Consider the following 16196-nt stretch of genomic DNA (forward strand, 5'->3'; position numbering starts at 1 on the left):
GAACAGGACAGGGTTCAGGGCCAAACTTCCTGGAAAGCTAGAAGTTAAATCCTAAGAGGAGGAAAGTCAGAGAGAGGAACCTATGTTCTATGTATAAACTCTGCCTATATCTTGGTTGACCCCTGAATATGTATGTGTGGAAAAGACTCCAAGCAGCCCAGAAAACGCTAAATGAACTGATCTGAGGTTTAAGCTATCTTCCACTAAAGGGGAAACAAGAACTTGCAGTTTGAAGTGTAAATTTAGTCTTGGTTAAAAAAAAAAAAAGTTTGGAGGAATATAATAGTTAGAACTTCTACAACATTTCATTCATAATGTTCAAGACACAGTCTGAGGGCTTCCCTGGTGGCGCAGTGGTTGTGAGTCCGCCTGCCGATGCAGGGGACACGGGTTCGTGCCCCGGTCGGGGAAGATCCCACATGCCGCAGAGCGGCTGGGTCCGTGAGCCATGGCCACTGAGCCTGCGCGTCCGGAGCCTGTGCTCCGCAATGGGAGAGGCCACAACAGTGAGAGGCCCGCGTACCGCAAAAAAAAAAAAAAGAAAAAACCAAACACATATTTACCCATAAACCAGAAATTCCAAGCCTAGGTATTTATCCAATAGAATTAAAAACATGTCCACAAAAAATACCTATAAAAATATTCATATCGGTTATATTCATAACAGCCCAAACTTTCTGGAAATATCCCAAGTGTCCAGCAGTAACAGAACTGATAAACAAATTGTGATATATTCATAAAATGAAATACTACTCAGCAATAAAAAGAATGAGCTATTCATACATGAATGAATCTCAAACAATATGGATGTGAAAGAAAGATTGTACAGAAGAATAAATACTGTATGACTTCATTTAAAAGAGGTTCTAGAATAGGCAAAAAAAAATCAAAATAGTATTTGTCTCTGGGGAGTTGGTGCAGTGATTTACTATGAAGAGGCATGAGGGAACTTTCTGGGGTGATGGTAATATTCTATATCTTTACTAGGTTGCACAGGTGTATGCATTTGTGAGAACTCTTTAAATGGTACACAAATATTTATGCATTTAATTGTTTGTAAGTTTTATCTCAAAAGAAACAAAGCTTAAACTGTAGGTAATTATATATATCCTGAAGTCTTTATAGGGAAGTGTACTGATGTCTGCAAATAATCTTGTAGTACACCAAAAGTAATATAGGTTGATGGATGAATAGAGGGATGAATTAATGAACAGATATATGATAAAGCAAACATAACAAAGTATTAATTGTATCACCTATGAACTAGGTCTTTACTGAAAAAACCTTTCAAGTTTTTTCCATGTTGGAAAGTTTTTATTATAATATCTTAGAAAAAATAAATATAGGGTATAAATTTTCTTTTAGTTATTTATTCATTTTTAACATACTTCAGCCTAAGGCATACACTAACTTGATTTTTCTTATTGGTGATAAAACAAGACAACTGTAAACTACTGACATTTTCATCAGTAAACATTTAATTGCTAAAGTACTTAAGTACATTTAAGTACAACTGAAGTGGCAAGTGAGTCCTTGGTCTATTAATACCAAGGAAGCCCAGTATAAAAACATGTCAGCACTTTGAAAAGAAAATTCTGAATAATTGTTAGGAAACTTTTAATGAAATGCTGCATCATTGATGTTGGTAATAGCACAGAGGCTGACATTGTGTGGAAAAAATAGGTATCAATCTATCAGAGTTGAAAAAGAATTCTGAGAAGTCAGACTCAAGAAGTTTCAGGAAAGTATGATAAAGTCTCTCAGGAATTATAAAATGAGAACTCTAATTGCTAAAGTTATTATGTTCTTTCTTAATGGTATATAGTATGACAGTGCATCTTACATCAGATGACGTTTTTAGATTTAATGAAATATGGTATTTATGAGTTCCTTCTTTGTTCTCAACACCATGCTATAGTAGGTGCTAGAAGTAGACTGATGAATAAAACACAATCCCTGTCATTGAAAAGTGAGAATTTGGGAAAGGAAATATACCAGTTACACAAATATAATCAGTAATATAATTGTGTCATGTGAGTCCACTTTGTAGGAGCATCTAAACTTATGTGGCCTTTTCCGGGAAAATTTCCAAGAAGAAGTGATATATATTTAGTTATGAAGGGTGATTATCAATTCACCTGGTTGAGAAGACAGGTAGACAGGAAAGAGCTGTCTAAAAAAAAATGAGAAAACACCAAAACATAAAGGCATGAAGGTACAGATTGTTTCAAAAGTGATGACATGTTTCATATGTGAGAAGGTGAGAGTTGTGGGATGCAGCAGTGTACCACGAAGGTAAGTTAGATTAACTTTTGTAATATGTTGTATGTCATGGTAAGTATTTCAGTGCTCTAGGCCAGGTGTTCCCAAACTGTGGAGTTGGAGTATCTGCCTCATGGGGAGGAGCTGATAAAAACAAGACTATTCCCTTATTTAGTTCTTACAGTCAAATGATATATTATCCCATTGCCTTTTATTTTTAGGTATAAGCAATAATTTCTTACGAGTAATCAGCTGACTTATTAAGAGTTACTCACACTGCATTCATACAATGAAGTTACAATACTGCTAGAGCTTTTGAGAACAAAAATCCAATATTCTATCATATTTCAAGCTATTATTCTATTTTTGTGAGTTCTGGACATTTTTCTGGACACAGGCTTATATATAAGGAGAGAGTTGTAATTCCTACAAATTGACGAAGGACTGCATATATCTGATATATTAGATATCTCATTTTTACCAACTAGTATTTTTTTCACCCTTTAGGTATTAGCAACCCAATTTTTCTGCAGGAAGTGAAATATGTCCCAAGATCAGTCTGTGATGATTTGGTTGCTTTAGCTCAGATTCTAGGTCCAGAATAGATATGCATATTAAACCAAGCCAAGCAGAACATCACATTGTGCTGGTCACATTGATTGGTTCAGGATGGTTTTATAACAATTCAACAGGGACACAGGCTAGGACATCTGTGGAACTATATCTCTTCCTTCTCCCCCCTCCCTCTTTCCTTTCCTCTTTGGAATTTAACCTGGCAGATGTGGACTTAGAGCTGCTGAGAACCATCTTGATACCAAATGAAACCTAAATATAGAAGCCATGGAAAACATAACTGCAAACGGAGAGAGATGGCATTGTCTATGCCCTTGAATAAAGCTGTTCTTGAAGTTATTTATACTCTTGGGCCTGTCAGATCTGTTAACCCATAAATTCTCCTTTGGCCCAATCCAGTTTGGATTCTGTTTTCTGATACTCACTACAGAAAGAGTTATAATACAGATGTTTGGTTTTCTGTGTATTTGTAGTATTTTCTTGAGAAATCTTAGTTTCCAATTTCTCCTATGTTAACCTAGGTGTCAAACTGCCTGGTTTAAGTCCAGATTCTGACACTCGTTGTGTAATCTGATCACCAGCTACAAAGTTTCTCTGTGCCTCATTTTCCTTAGTAGTAAATTGGCAATAAAAATGCACCTTACTGATAGTGGTTTTGTGAGGAATAAATGAGATGATAAATGTAAACTGCTTACTAAGGTGTCTTTCACATTTTAAATAAATGTTAGCTATTTTTTACTGCTTAATGATGAAATATTCTTTGCTTTTATTTTCTGTTTTGAATGCTGAGACACATTTGGATCCTTCTGCAGTATATTTTATATCTTTCATATTTATATATTTTTGTGTAAACCATAAATTATTTTTTTAACATCTTTATTGGAGTATAATTGCCTTACATTGTTGTGTTAGTTTCTGCTGTATAACAAAGTGAATCAGCTATATGTATACATATATCCCCATATCCCTTCCCTCTTGCATCTCTCTCTCACCCTCCCTATCCCACCCCTCTAGGTGGTCACAAAGCACCGAGCTGATCTCCCTGTGTTGTGCAGTTGCTTCCCACTAGCTATCTCATAAATTATTCTTTCACTTTTGTTTTAACAGATTCCAAAGGATGAAAACAAATAAATTCCATTTCCATTATTATGACTGTGAGTTTTAGCCACTGCAGATAACATCTGGTAGGTTCTGGATTGCTCTTTGAAAGAGAATGTTCTTAGAGTCAAGGTCAAATGGATTATATTTTCTTACATCCCTCAGTCATTTAAATTATGTCACATTTTAGCTGTGTCCTATTTGGACTATTGTTTTTGTAGACTCCTTTTCTTTGTGAAGTTTCTATTTGTCTGCCTTCTCTCTTCCCATCCGTCCTCTCTCTTCCTTGCTCTCTTCCTTTCCTTTTTTTTCTTTATCTGGAAGATGTAACATGCTATTCTCATCAAACAACTAATATGCTTCTGCTTCCTATCCATTTTATTGTCAAGAAGAAATGTGGGAGACTTTGAAATGGGTAAAAAAGATTCCTGGAAGACCTGTTTAACTCAGCCTGCTGGGTTATCTGTGACTTTGGTTGTTGGTATTTTACTGTTCCAAGGTGTAGGATATTGATAGAAAAGTAAATAATTCATATCCATAGAAATATAAATGAATTCTGTCAAGTGGAACACAATAATTATTGCCCTGTGGACATTCAGTAGTTTTGCATTTTGAAAAAAATCATTTTAGTATTTCTGATTACCTGTATAATAATCTGACTGAAGAATCTGTATTGCCACTCACCATTGCCTATAGCTTCCCCTTGACAAGCAAAAGCAAAGAGAGAGAGGAGAATTAAGAAGGCTGATTGGTCAGTTTGCCTTAAATATTTCAATTAATCAAACAAAAATTTTTGTTTCACATGTATATTGGTTCAAATGAGTCAAAAAGGGAGCCCTCTCCTTTCCCTAACTACTTGATTTACCTATACTTGGTTTTTTTTTAATGCACCCTAGATATTAATGTCAACAACCCAACCTAATAAAAAGCAGGATTCAAAGTAGTTATGCATTCCATAACTGGAATGATCTGGTGGAAAGCAGCTAAAACACTTGTCTGGTAGCAGACTGCTCCCATAGGAAAGTTATAGTGGAAAATCATTCTGTGATATATTCTAAAATGCATACATACTTGCCCCCCATTGATTCAATTTAAGACCAAAATGAAAAGATCCCTAGCTAACTATAACTTGGAAAAAGAAGAGGAAAATTTGGTATCTTGCATGAAATAAACACATAAATGTTTTGGCAGGTAGTTTATCTCAGTATACTGAGGGGTACCGAAACCTTATGTAAAATCTCAAACTTTAAGTTTCTTTGGATTTTTTCTTACTTATTGACTCAAAATATTATGAATAACAAAAAGAACACCTATTTTTCTAAAATAAATGTTTTGGGCACCAGAGAGAGGAAAGAAAACTATATAGCCTAATAATTAATAAAACAAACTTTCTATAGAGAACAACTGGTTTCTAAATCATAGACATACAGGTAATCAAATGAAGACAATTTCTTAGGCTTTTGAAGGTATTTACTTTTGGCATGAAGGTATTTACTTTTGGAGAAACATTCACTAAATTAACCAAGTAACCAAGAGAAAGAAAACAAATTAATTTTCAAATATTCTTGCGAAACAAAGGAAAAAACTAATTAACTATCAACCCTACACCATCCTGGCAAACTGAACTACTATATTGTAAAATTGCTTCTGCTTTACTGACTTAGAATAAATGTTTGTATAATTATATGTAGCTCAAGTTATTGCAAATTAATTCTCCAGGTTCATGCTCAATTTATATGACTGAGTCTTATTTTAAATTGTGCAATAAAATTCTCATTTTATTCCTCATCAAGTTTAAAGATGTTCTAGCTTAGGGCAAAATATAAGAATCACATTGTCAAAAACTGAGCCCATCTGTCACCACTGGAGGTCATCTGGTTTCATTTTTTATTCTGCTGGAATGTGTGGGCAAAAATCTAGGTTTTTAGGACTTGAAATACTTCCATATTTATTTATGGTTGGATCCACATTATAGTTTTTCATTGTTTTTTTTTTTAATTAAAACACAACCCTAACGCTGGTAACAAAAGGGTCTCCTCTTTCTGAAGTACAGACATACATTTTTAATATTTCCAGAAATAGGAGTTAAATTAGAGAGGTATCAAGAGGAATGTGATACATGGATTTTGTCTTCTTCTTTGATTTTATTTCTTTAATGAGGCTTTGTCTTTAAGTAAAACAGTCCCCGCTGTCTACTCTATTTATTTTTCTTAAATTCATTTGATAACTTTGGAAGAAATGGTATAGTTTTTAAGATAGGTTTCAGTAAATGGATGGTTATAGTTTTACATATTCATTAATTCATGAATATGTCATAACGAAATTATCCCAAGTCATATATAGTTATCATATGTTGGCATTTCTGTGGTGACTTTTCATGATTTCAGTGATATCATTTAATCTTACAAGTTCAGTAACCTGGCTGGGTCAGCATTTAAAAGGAAGTCTAAGACCCTTATGAAAGGATATTAAATTTACTCCACAAGTCCAAGAGTAAAAGAAATATTACTTTGTACATACCATTAAATCAATTCAGATTGGTCTCAAAGTTGCACTTTTCCTGTGCTGGATGAGAATTTCTTCTCAGTCATTATAGGATCCTTCCTCTTCCAGTTTCACTCAGAAATCAGGAGATCTAGACACTACCCCCCAAATGAGATAATGAGTTGTAAGCTCTTGTTTACTATTTAATGCTGGTATCTTTTTTGTCTAAGTCTGCAGTGTTCCCTTGGTGTCCTGCAGTTTTGTGCTTTCATGTTAGATGTGGGCTATAGAAATCTTTGTCTAATTATTCTATTTTTGGAAACCATTTTTGTCCTTGAAAGCTGTCATTTCTTTCAATCTCATCCTATGTGGTTTGGGTAAAGCTGATTTTAACCTCAAGACCCAGCAGTATGCATACTACCTTAGCCTGGCCAATCAGCACAGTGCATTCCTCTGGCTACAGTGATTGGTTCATAGATGACATGTGATACATTCAGGGCTAATGAAATGAATGATACCTTACCTCAGGGAGGGGATCCTGGATAAGAGAATCTCATTTTTCCTTTAAAATATGAAGCTCAGATCATGTATAGTTTGGAGCTACTTAAGCTGTCTTAAAACCAAGAGGGGAGAGTCTGCTGGAGAATAGCACTGATGTTAAGGTGAATAGAACTGAAAGGTAGAGGACAGGAAACTGAATCCTGGGGCATCACTTCAACAGCTGATCAAATAACTCCTGAAATTTTCAGCCATGTAAGCCAATAAACTGCTTTTCTTCAAGCTCTTGGATCTGTTTCTCTGTCTTTTTGTAATAGATATAGCATCTCCTTAAGATAGATTATACAGCCGTCTCTTTAAAGACTGAGTCATCTTCCCTGGTGCCGCATGGAGGAGTACTTAGATGCCCCATTACCTGTGGAACTCAGAATACTATCTTCCATTCCATAATCCTTTTCTCTGCCTCCTTGATTCTTAAAGGTACTCTTTCTTCCAAACTCTGCCCATACACCTAACATAATCTTTTTTTTATTGGTTTAGGGCTCAGGGATTTCAAGCTGACTTGTCTCCTAGAATCAGACTGACTATAATAAAGAATAGTGAAGCTTGTTGCGAATTTCATATTTTTAACAATATTGACACTCCTGCTGGCCTGTTTCAGCTCCCAGTTAAACATCTTTTTTTCAAAAGACAAAAATAATTTATTACATCACTTACTTCTGAAGTTTTCCACCCCACCAAAAGTCCCTGGACTTCCAAAGCCTGGCTACCTACTTTGGTAGAAGACAGTGAGAGTGGCAGAGAAGCAAAAAAGAAAAATGAAAGAACAAGCAGACATTAATATTTCAATAAGTTATCTTGCTTTATTAATGTTCTTGGATACTAATGAGTTAACTTACAATTGAAAATTTTTACTAACATATAGACTTGAAAATTTCATGTCCAAGGGTAATATTATATATCTGAGAAAGTCAATCTATGTATCAACTCCCATGATTTCTTGTGCCAACACTCAACCGGTCAAAGGTTTCCACCTTTGATTGAGAATTATTACAGAAAAGTTTCCAAGAAACAGGAATAGTCAATGATTTTTTTCAACATAATGTACAAAGAATTTTAAATAAGGACCACCAAGGAGATCAAGGAAAAGGTTTATACCTCAAGTACCCTCTTGCAGATCTAGGCTATTAGAGACTGAATAAGGGTCACCTCAGCAGGAAGGAGATGATGATGGCATAGTATGATCTTGGAGGACCTGGAATACCTGCCTTCCCCAACCTTGCCCTCTTCTTTTTCTCTCTGTATTAGTTTTATAGTGCTGCCATAACAAAGCACTACAGACTAGGTGGCTTAAACATTTACTTTCTCATTGTTCTGGAGGCTGTAAGTCTGAGATCAAGGCATCTGTGGGTGTGCATGTCTGTATTCAAATTTCCTCTTACTATGATACCAAGTCATATTGGATAAGGACCCATGCTAAAGACCTCAAAATTTAATTAATCACATCTTTTTTTTTTTTGGCGATACGCGGGCCTCTCACTGTTGTGGCCTCTCCCGTTGCAGAGCACAGGCTCTGGACGCACAGGCTCAGCGGCCATGGCTCACGGGCCCAGCCGCTCCACGGCATGTGGGATCCTCCTGGACCAGGGCACAAACCCGTGTCCCCTGCATCGGCAGGCGGACTCTCAACCACTGCGCCACCAGGGAAGCCCTAATTAATCACATCTTTAAAAACCTTATCTCCAAACATGGTTACATTCTGAGGTGCTGGGGGGTTAGGACTTCAACAAACACATTTTGGAGGGACACAATTCAGTCTGTAACACTCTCTTACTCTGTTTTTTGCTTCATCTGTTATAGTACAAACTCCACTTCTCAGTCTCTGAAGGGCTTTCCCATTATATTCTCTATAGCTAGTTTTAGAAATTAAAAAAGCTGAACAACGAATGGTCACTGCTTTATTATGACCTTCCTTTACTTCTAGCACTTGCTGACTAATCGGACTCCATACTTTCCCACTCTCACTCCATTTCCACTCATTTAGTATTGACACATTCATCTTGAAGCCTCGTTAACACCTTGCATCTGGATAAACTCAATATTCCTACATGCTTCAAACAGAATTTTCTTTGACTGCTAATATGTAAATGGAAGAAATTATGTTTAGTTATTTTTATTCAATCAAATGTAGCTTCTTGAATCAATAAAGCTACAATTTATAGAGAAAGTGTAAAATCAAATAAGGACTCAAATGGATCTTTCTAGAGTAAATCTATTTGTTGAACATGTGCTCTACTAATCTTTTCACTTAACTGGTGGCTGCTGATGGCTTTGCATTTCTAGTGTCACCAGGGATAAATGATCAACCACCAGGGGAATTGCTGTCAAAATAGCACCCGTTCTTTGATGGCAGATATCACCGTAATATTATGCTGCTGAATCGATTCCTCTTTTTGGAATTCACTAGGTATACATTAAGAAAGTACAGTGAAGGGGATGCTTACTATCTGTGAATTAGGGGGAAAGATGTAAGAAAGTAAAAGAGTTTTCCTCATGGTGCAATTTGAGCAGATCTTCACAATTAATAACAAAATTATCTGGTCATGAGTCAGTTAACAGTGTTGTGCTATAAATTAGACCATATTGTTTAGGATAAAGGAAATAATTTTATCCAGTGATTAAAGTGCCTCTCCACAGTACTTTAATTGTGCTCCTAGCCCGCACCTCTGCCCTGTTATACTCATCTTCCAATGAAAGCTTCAATTATTTATTTAAAAAACAATATGTATTTTAAAGCATTTAATGTACATTATTTTATAAAACCCCTATTTAAGTAAGGTATAGTAGGTATTGTTATTTTACTAATGTTAAAGGTGAAAAAACTGAGGCTTCAGGAGTTTAACAGCCTGAACAAAGTCACATGCCAGTAAGTGACAGAAACTTAATTTGAAACCAGTCGGCTTGTCTTTAGAGCCTGAGCAATAAACATCTTGTTGCCTAATTAGTTTTATTTGATGCCTTAGCACAGCTGTATTTAAAAATAAATTAGCTACTTTGTAAGTCAATTGTTCCTAAATAAAATGACATTGCAATATTTCCCAGAGTTCCTGATAGTGTAACCCATTCCAAAATTGACAGCACCTCACAAAACACTGCACTGTAGTGTCGAGAATAACTGATAGTTTTCTAGTGCATATACTTTGTATTTTACCCTGCTTTTAAAATTTTGACCTGAATGAAGAACAATGGATAGCTTTAAAGAGAGAGAGAGAGAGAGAGAGAGAGAGCACTGTCTATTGACAAGGTGCTGTGATGATTGAGGTTCCAAAATATTCTTACCATTTTTCCAGTTAAAACCTTCAAACAAGTTATATGTAACTCTGTAAAGGCCAATAAATAGTCTTTTGTCTTAAGATGTAATGCTTGAGAATCTTACAGTTCACATACAAGTTCTCAATCTCAAGGTTTTGACTTCTTTTTAATAATGGAAAAAGGAAAATAAACACTTTAATTAGAAGACTGTATAATCAATCTAGTGAAAGAGAGCTGACAAAATTTTACAGACAGCTCAATGTTTGACAATCTCCCTGAGATAGTTGTAAAAATTACAAAAAAATTTTCTTTAAATTTTAGGAAAAAATAATCATGTGAAAACATTTCTAAAATGAGTGCAATGATTACTTAACAAACTTAACAAAAGTCAAGTGTGTACTGTATGTTCGATGTCCACCCCACTTACTACATCATATGTCCACTCCTACTACATCTTCAAGTGGGGAAAATAACTTTCATATTGATCACTGGCCACCATTTTCTGGTTCAGATAGCTGGTGCTCCAATGTCAACTGCTCTTAAATTCTCAGTTAATCAAAAATACTATTTTTTGCCTTATTCACTCAAAATCTGCTTATTACCTGCTGTTGATTGCAGGAATCAAACAGATAATCTAATAAATCCTACTTTCAATATCATATTTATTCTCAGCTTGGGCTAATCCAACATGTAACTTTGTTGAGGATGGTTTTTGGCAGTGAAAAGGATAGCATCTGAAGACTAGTTTCCTCACTGCACTAGCCATGCCAGTAGGTGTCATGCACCCTAATCTGTGTAGTACATGACTTATTTTTATATAAAACAAATATCCACAGACCCTGACAAGCACCTCCAGCCATCAGTTTTTTTCTCATTACTGAAGTTCAGAGTGTTTTACTTTTGCTCTGTCACTGACTCATTTGCAACTGATGACCCCCTTTATAATCTACTGTGTGCTCTACCACCCCTATTTCATAATAAAAAAAAACTTCCAGACTCCTCAACTCTTCATCCTTCATCTTCTTTTTGAAACTCTTATGGGGTATCTAGGTGATGATTCAAGTTTCAGACAACTTAAGAAGATTGGATTCCACCTGGATAGCCCATAAAGGTTTCAAAATTTAATTTATCCTAAATGATCTTGTAATTCTTTTTTTTTTACTTCAAAAATAGTTGCTCCCTTTTAAATCACTTTCAGTGAATGAGTACATTGTCGTTTACTTTCCTAGGCCAGAAGCCATAAACCAAAGCCCAGTGGATTTTCCTCTATATAATTTCTCAAAGTCTGTTGATCACAGAATTCTACAGATTTCATATCTTCTGTCTGGTTTCTTTCCTCTACCATAATGCCACAAATGTAGGTCTTTAGACTTCTCCTGAACCGTTGCAGTAACCAACTACATTCTTCTGGCTAATATCTGTGATTCATATATTCTTGGCTCTATAAGCTTGGCTTTGGTATTTGCTTCTGGCCTAATTATTTCTTCAGATTTTTAAATTAAGTTCCCAAATAACCTCCTGGATTTGTTCAGTCCTCTGATTTTCATGTCCTCTGATTCTTTGCCTTTTTCTCTCATCCTTGGTCCAAAGAAAACCCATTGCTCTGGTGAACCTTAAAATTCATCAATCAGTGAGAGAGAGATTCAGATACTAAAATTCACCCTCTATTTATTCATCTAATACTAATGCAAACTTCTTGCCTTTAAGTAACCTAATTATAGCTAAGGACTAGTTTCTATATATTATGCTTACTTCTATGGCCAGGGTTTCATATATGTTGATCACTCTTTGGAGAGCATCAACTCTCAGAAAATTCCTTCTCACTAATGTTTCAAATCAATGTTATCTTATATGAAGACTTTCCTGAATCATCCTAATTAGATCTTGTCCCTTCTTCTATGTTCTCATAGTTATAGGACAACAATGGTGAATAAGAAAAAAAGGATATTTGTCCTCAGAGGCTTGCATTATTGTGGGGATTATGTTAACTAAGGGAAAGCTAATTTTTCTAAGCAACAAATCCCAAGTTTTATAGCTCAATCAAGATAATTGATTTTTCATTTATGCTAAGTCCAAAACAGGTATTACTGTATAGCTTGTGTTGGAATCCATGAGGTGATATAGAGACCCAGTTTTCCTACACCAAAAGAAAATGCATCAGAAAAGTTAAACTGGCAAAGAAGACTATTCAAGACTATGGCAATAGGTGTCAAGACTATTGCAATCGGAGGGAGAGGTTGAACTCAACATAGGATGGGAGATTTTTTTAAGTGCTAGGGTCAGCTAGTGGAGAAGTACTGGATTGCAAATATTCTAGTAAATGCTCTAAGAAAAGGGAGGTCAGGGGTCTACAGTCAATAAGAAACCTGTTTAAAGTTTAGTCAAGCTGAGGGAAACATTAAAGTGATTTTGGTCACTTCTTGAGTTTTGCATCATCTTCACATAGCTTTGAAGTTTTCATTGTTTTTCAATATCAAACAGGTTGTGTGAGGAATAACAGTGAATGATACCCTAGGAAGTTCATGGTCTAGTCCTGAAAGTGGTACTTTTCACTGTCACTATTATTCCACTGGCTAAATCTCAGACACAAAGCCACATTCAATTGCAAATGAGGCTGGGAAAAATGTGGATAATTGTGTATCCAAAAAGAATATGCAACTAGTTTGATAAACAGTATACTAGTCTCTGCCATAGGAAGATAATTGTTGAAAATACAATTATACAATTAAATCACATGATTCCTTTATAGAAAATCATCATGTTGCTTTGTTTGAAGTCCCTTAAGGACAGTGCTTGTGTCTCTTCCATTTCTGTCTTCTTAGATCTAAGAAAAAATGCCATGCACATAGAAACTATGGTGCCCAGTAAATATTTTTTAAATGAATCACTGTTGGTGAGGGGTGATATTTTTAGATGACTGTGAAAATTGCTGCCTTTAATCACACTCCACTGTACCACTTACATTCCTTAAAATCTTCAAAGTTAGTATTGCTGGTATTGTATAAATTTTAGTTGAAAAAAGTGATGGCATATGCAGTCAATCTCCCTATTTTAGAATGATTTGTGCTTACTTATTTAGAGAAAAAAGAAATCAATTTATAGCTCAGTCAAAATGATTTTTTAAATTATAATTGTTTGGATTTTAATTAAAAAATAATTCTTTTCCTTCTATCATTGTTCACTAAGATAATGACGATGAATTACTAAACTATATAGTCTTCAGTTTATTTTCTTAGGCACGTACACGCATATTGATCCATGATCCTACTCTCTAAGTTTCTTAGTTAAATAGTATTTGTCATGTTTTTCTGCATTTGAATCATTAGAAAACAGCTTTAGTGAAAGCCAGAACTAAAAAGTGTTATCATCAGATTTCATAGGCAAAGAAAAATCCAAATATAAGACCCTTGATATGCTTAAATATATGCCCTTGATATGAGTAGGATATCTGGCAGGGGGCATAAATTTGGTCATTATTTCATGCTTTCTATGTGGTCTGATCAAGCCTAACTCAGAATCAAATTCCAATGATATTTATTTTTTTTTTGCAGTATGTGGGCCTCTCACTGTTGTGGCCTCTCCCGTTGCGGAGCACAGGCTCGGGACGTGCAGGCCCAGCGGCCATGGTTCACAGGCCTAGACGCTCCGCGGCATGTGGGATCCTCCCGGATGGGGGCACGAACCCGTGTCCCCTGCATTGGCAGGCGGACTCTCAACCACTGCGCCACCAGGGAAGCCCCCAACGATAATTTTTATACCAGATTATATTTACCACTGATGTTGGTATTATTCTAAACTTTATCTAATTGATTATTTAATATATATTAAAAAGTGCTAGTATTTTAATTTTACTGATGAAGACAACTGAAGCATAGAAAAGTTATATGCAAAAGCACTGTTTCATTAGAAAAATTAAATTTAAAGTTCCCAAGATTTTGACAATTGCACAGCATATTGAATCATTATTTTATCATAAATAAAGCATTTTAATTCTTATGACAATTCATTTTTAAGTTTGTACATGTACAGAATTTTTGGAATCAGCTTTATAGGGCTTCATTTTTTTTTGTTTTAATATTTAGTTAATTCGATTGCATATCTCATATGGGCAAGTCATTGCCAAGCTAGAAATAACTCTAGACGAGTAGCTGGAATCTAAGATTTCAATCCTCTCCTCCTTGTCACATAAGTTAGAGAATATGTATATCCTAATAACAGCTTTCAGCTACTGTGTTTGAAAGTTTATTACATCTTTTCTTATACATCCTAATATCTGACTTTCATAACCCCAGTTTGGAATAAGTCAAGCAGTTACTATTTCTATTTTATAGATGGAAGAATGGAAGCACAGAGGGATTCAGAAACTTGATTAAGATAGCATAGCTAGTATGCAGAGTGTATTTTCCATGATGGCTGTAACAAGCTGTCCAGTTCCAGATGCTCTTCTTACACAGTGACATCGACATTCTTCCCACTGAGAGATGCAAGTGTCCATGTTCACTCCCCCAAAGCAGGGCAGGCCCTTGGCTAGACTAGAATTGAAGCTATGCGACTTCTGAAGTTAGGTTATAAAAGCTACCATGCTGTGAGGCACCTCAAGCCTTGCGAAAAGGCCTCCTGTAGGCCATACGGCCAACAGCTAGCATCAATCAACAGGCACATGAGGGAAGAAGTATTGGAGATGACTCCATTCTCAGCTACAATCTGACAGCAACGGTGTAAGAAATTCCAGATGAGAGTTCAATAACCCCCGGCAACTGGGAGTGATAATAGCACAATGACTTTTGTTGTTTTAAGTCACTAAGCATCAGGATGATATGTTCTATTGCAATAGTAAGTGGAAGAACTAGTAAGTGTACCTGAGACTATAATTAAAGTCTTCTGATTACCTGTCCCAACATTTTGTGCTCTTTCCAGTACACTACCCTGGATAGTACGCCAAAATGGAGAAAGTCACATAAAAAGTGAAAATTCAATGCTGTAACTGTGTATCGTGATGGATATTACCTAGACAAGTCATGGTGATCATTTTGCAATTTATATACAAATATTGAGTTATTATGTTGTACACCTGAAACTAATATAAGGTTGTATGTCAATTATATCTCAGTGAAAAATAATAAAAAATTCACTTACCCAGTAGGAAGTTTTGTTATGTTTTCCAGTTTCAGAACAAAATGATATAAATCATTGATACAGTGAATGATGTAAAGAGCTGGAATTGTTTCTCAGTTCTTGTAGTGGCAATTGATGACCTTGGGCAAATCAAATAACTTCTCTTTAGCATTAAAATCAAACATTATGGCACACCTCTAACTACCCCCTCAGGCAAGACCTTTCCAAGAAAATGGACTGAAAGCTACTTTGGTTTATTTCTGAACTATTCAATTTTTGCAGCAGCTTCAGAGGGACCACAATGGCTCAGAGAAAAAGCCTTCATTTTGTGTCCCAATTGCATGCTAATTAGCAAGAAAAAAACTAAAGTATACTTAGAGGGCTATAGAGATTTAACAAAATCCTTAGGAGTTTATGATTTTTATCTTTATTCTAACTGCTTCAATCTGTTATTAATTCAACCTTAAAAGTCAGATCTTAAAAAAAAAAACCCTACTCTGTAATGGTATAAATATTTACTGTTTGCTAATAAAAATGTCTCAAGTATAATTTTCACATTTACTACACCTGTGACATTTTAAAATCATTAAGACTAAATCACATTAGGGTACAGTTTTAAACAAAAAGAAAAAAATAGTTCAGGAAAAGAATAAATTTAAGGTTTATTAACAAGTCTGAATGGCAATTAAAGACCTAACGCAATGCAGAAGATGTGTTCTATATTATGCTGGACACATGGATCTGTTTCAATAAGAGGCTTCCTTTCTACACTTAACAAAATAAATAACAAACACTATTCCACATACTGCCTTGCATTTCTGTCACAGAGGGGTATGCATGGTGACCTCCATGAA

At 35.4% G+C, this 16196-nt stretch overlaps 1 long non-coding RNA gene across 1 annotated transcript in view; it reads left to right on the forward strand.

The window, feature by feature from the left end:
* Positions 1-14241, forward strand: part of LOC132598001 (uncharacterized) — a 29432-nt gene extending 15191 nt beyond the window's left edge. The window contains exons 2-3 of the long non-coding RNA XR_009565601.1: positions 3943-4019; positions 13779-14241. This is a non-coding gene — a long non-coding RNA (uncharacterized lncRNA). The remainder of the gene's footprint in view (positions 1-3942; positions 4020-13778) is intronic.
* Positions 14242-16196: the final 1955 nt, after the last annotated feature.

The sequence above is a fragment of the Globicephala melas genome, chromosome 10 (assembly GCF_963455315.2).
Source record: "Globicephala melas chromosome 10, mGloMel1.2, whole genome shotgun sequence".
NCBI lineage: Eukaryota > Metazoa > Chordata > Mammalia > Artiodactyla > Delphinidae > Globicephala > Globicephala melas.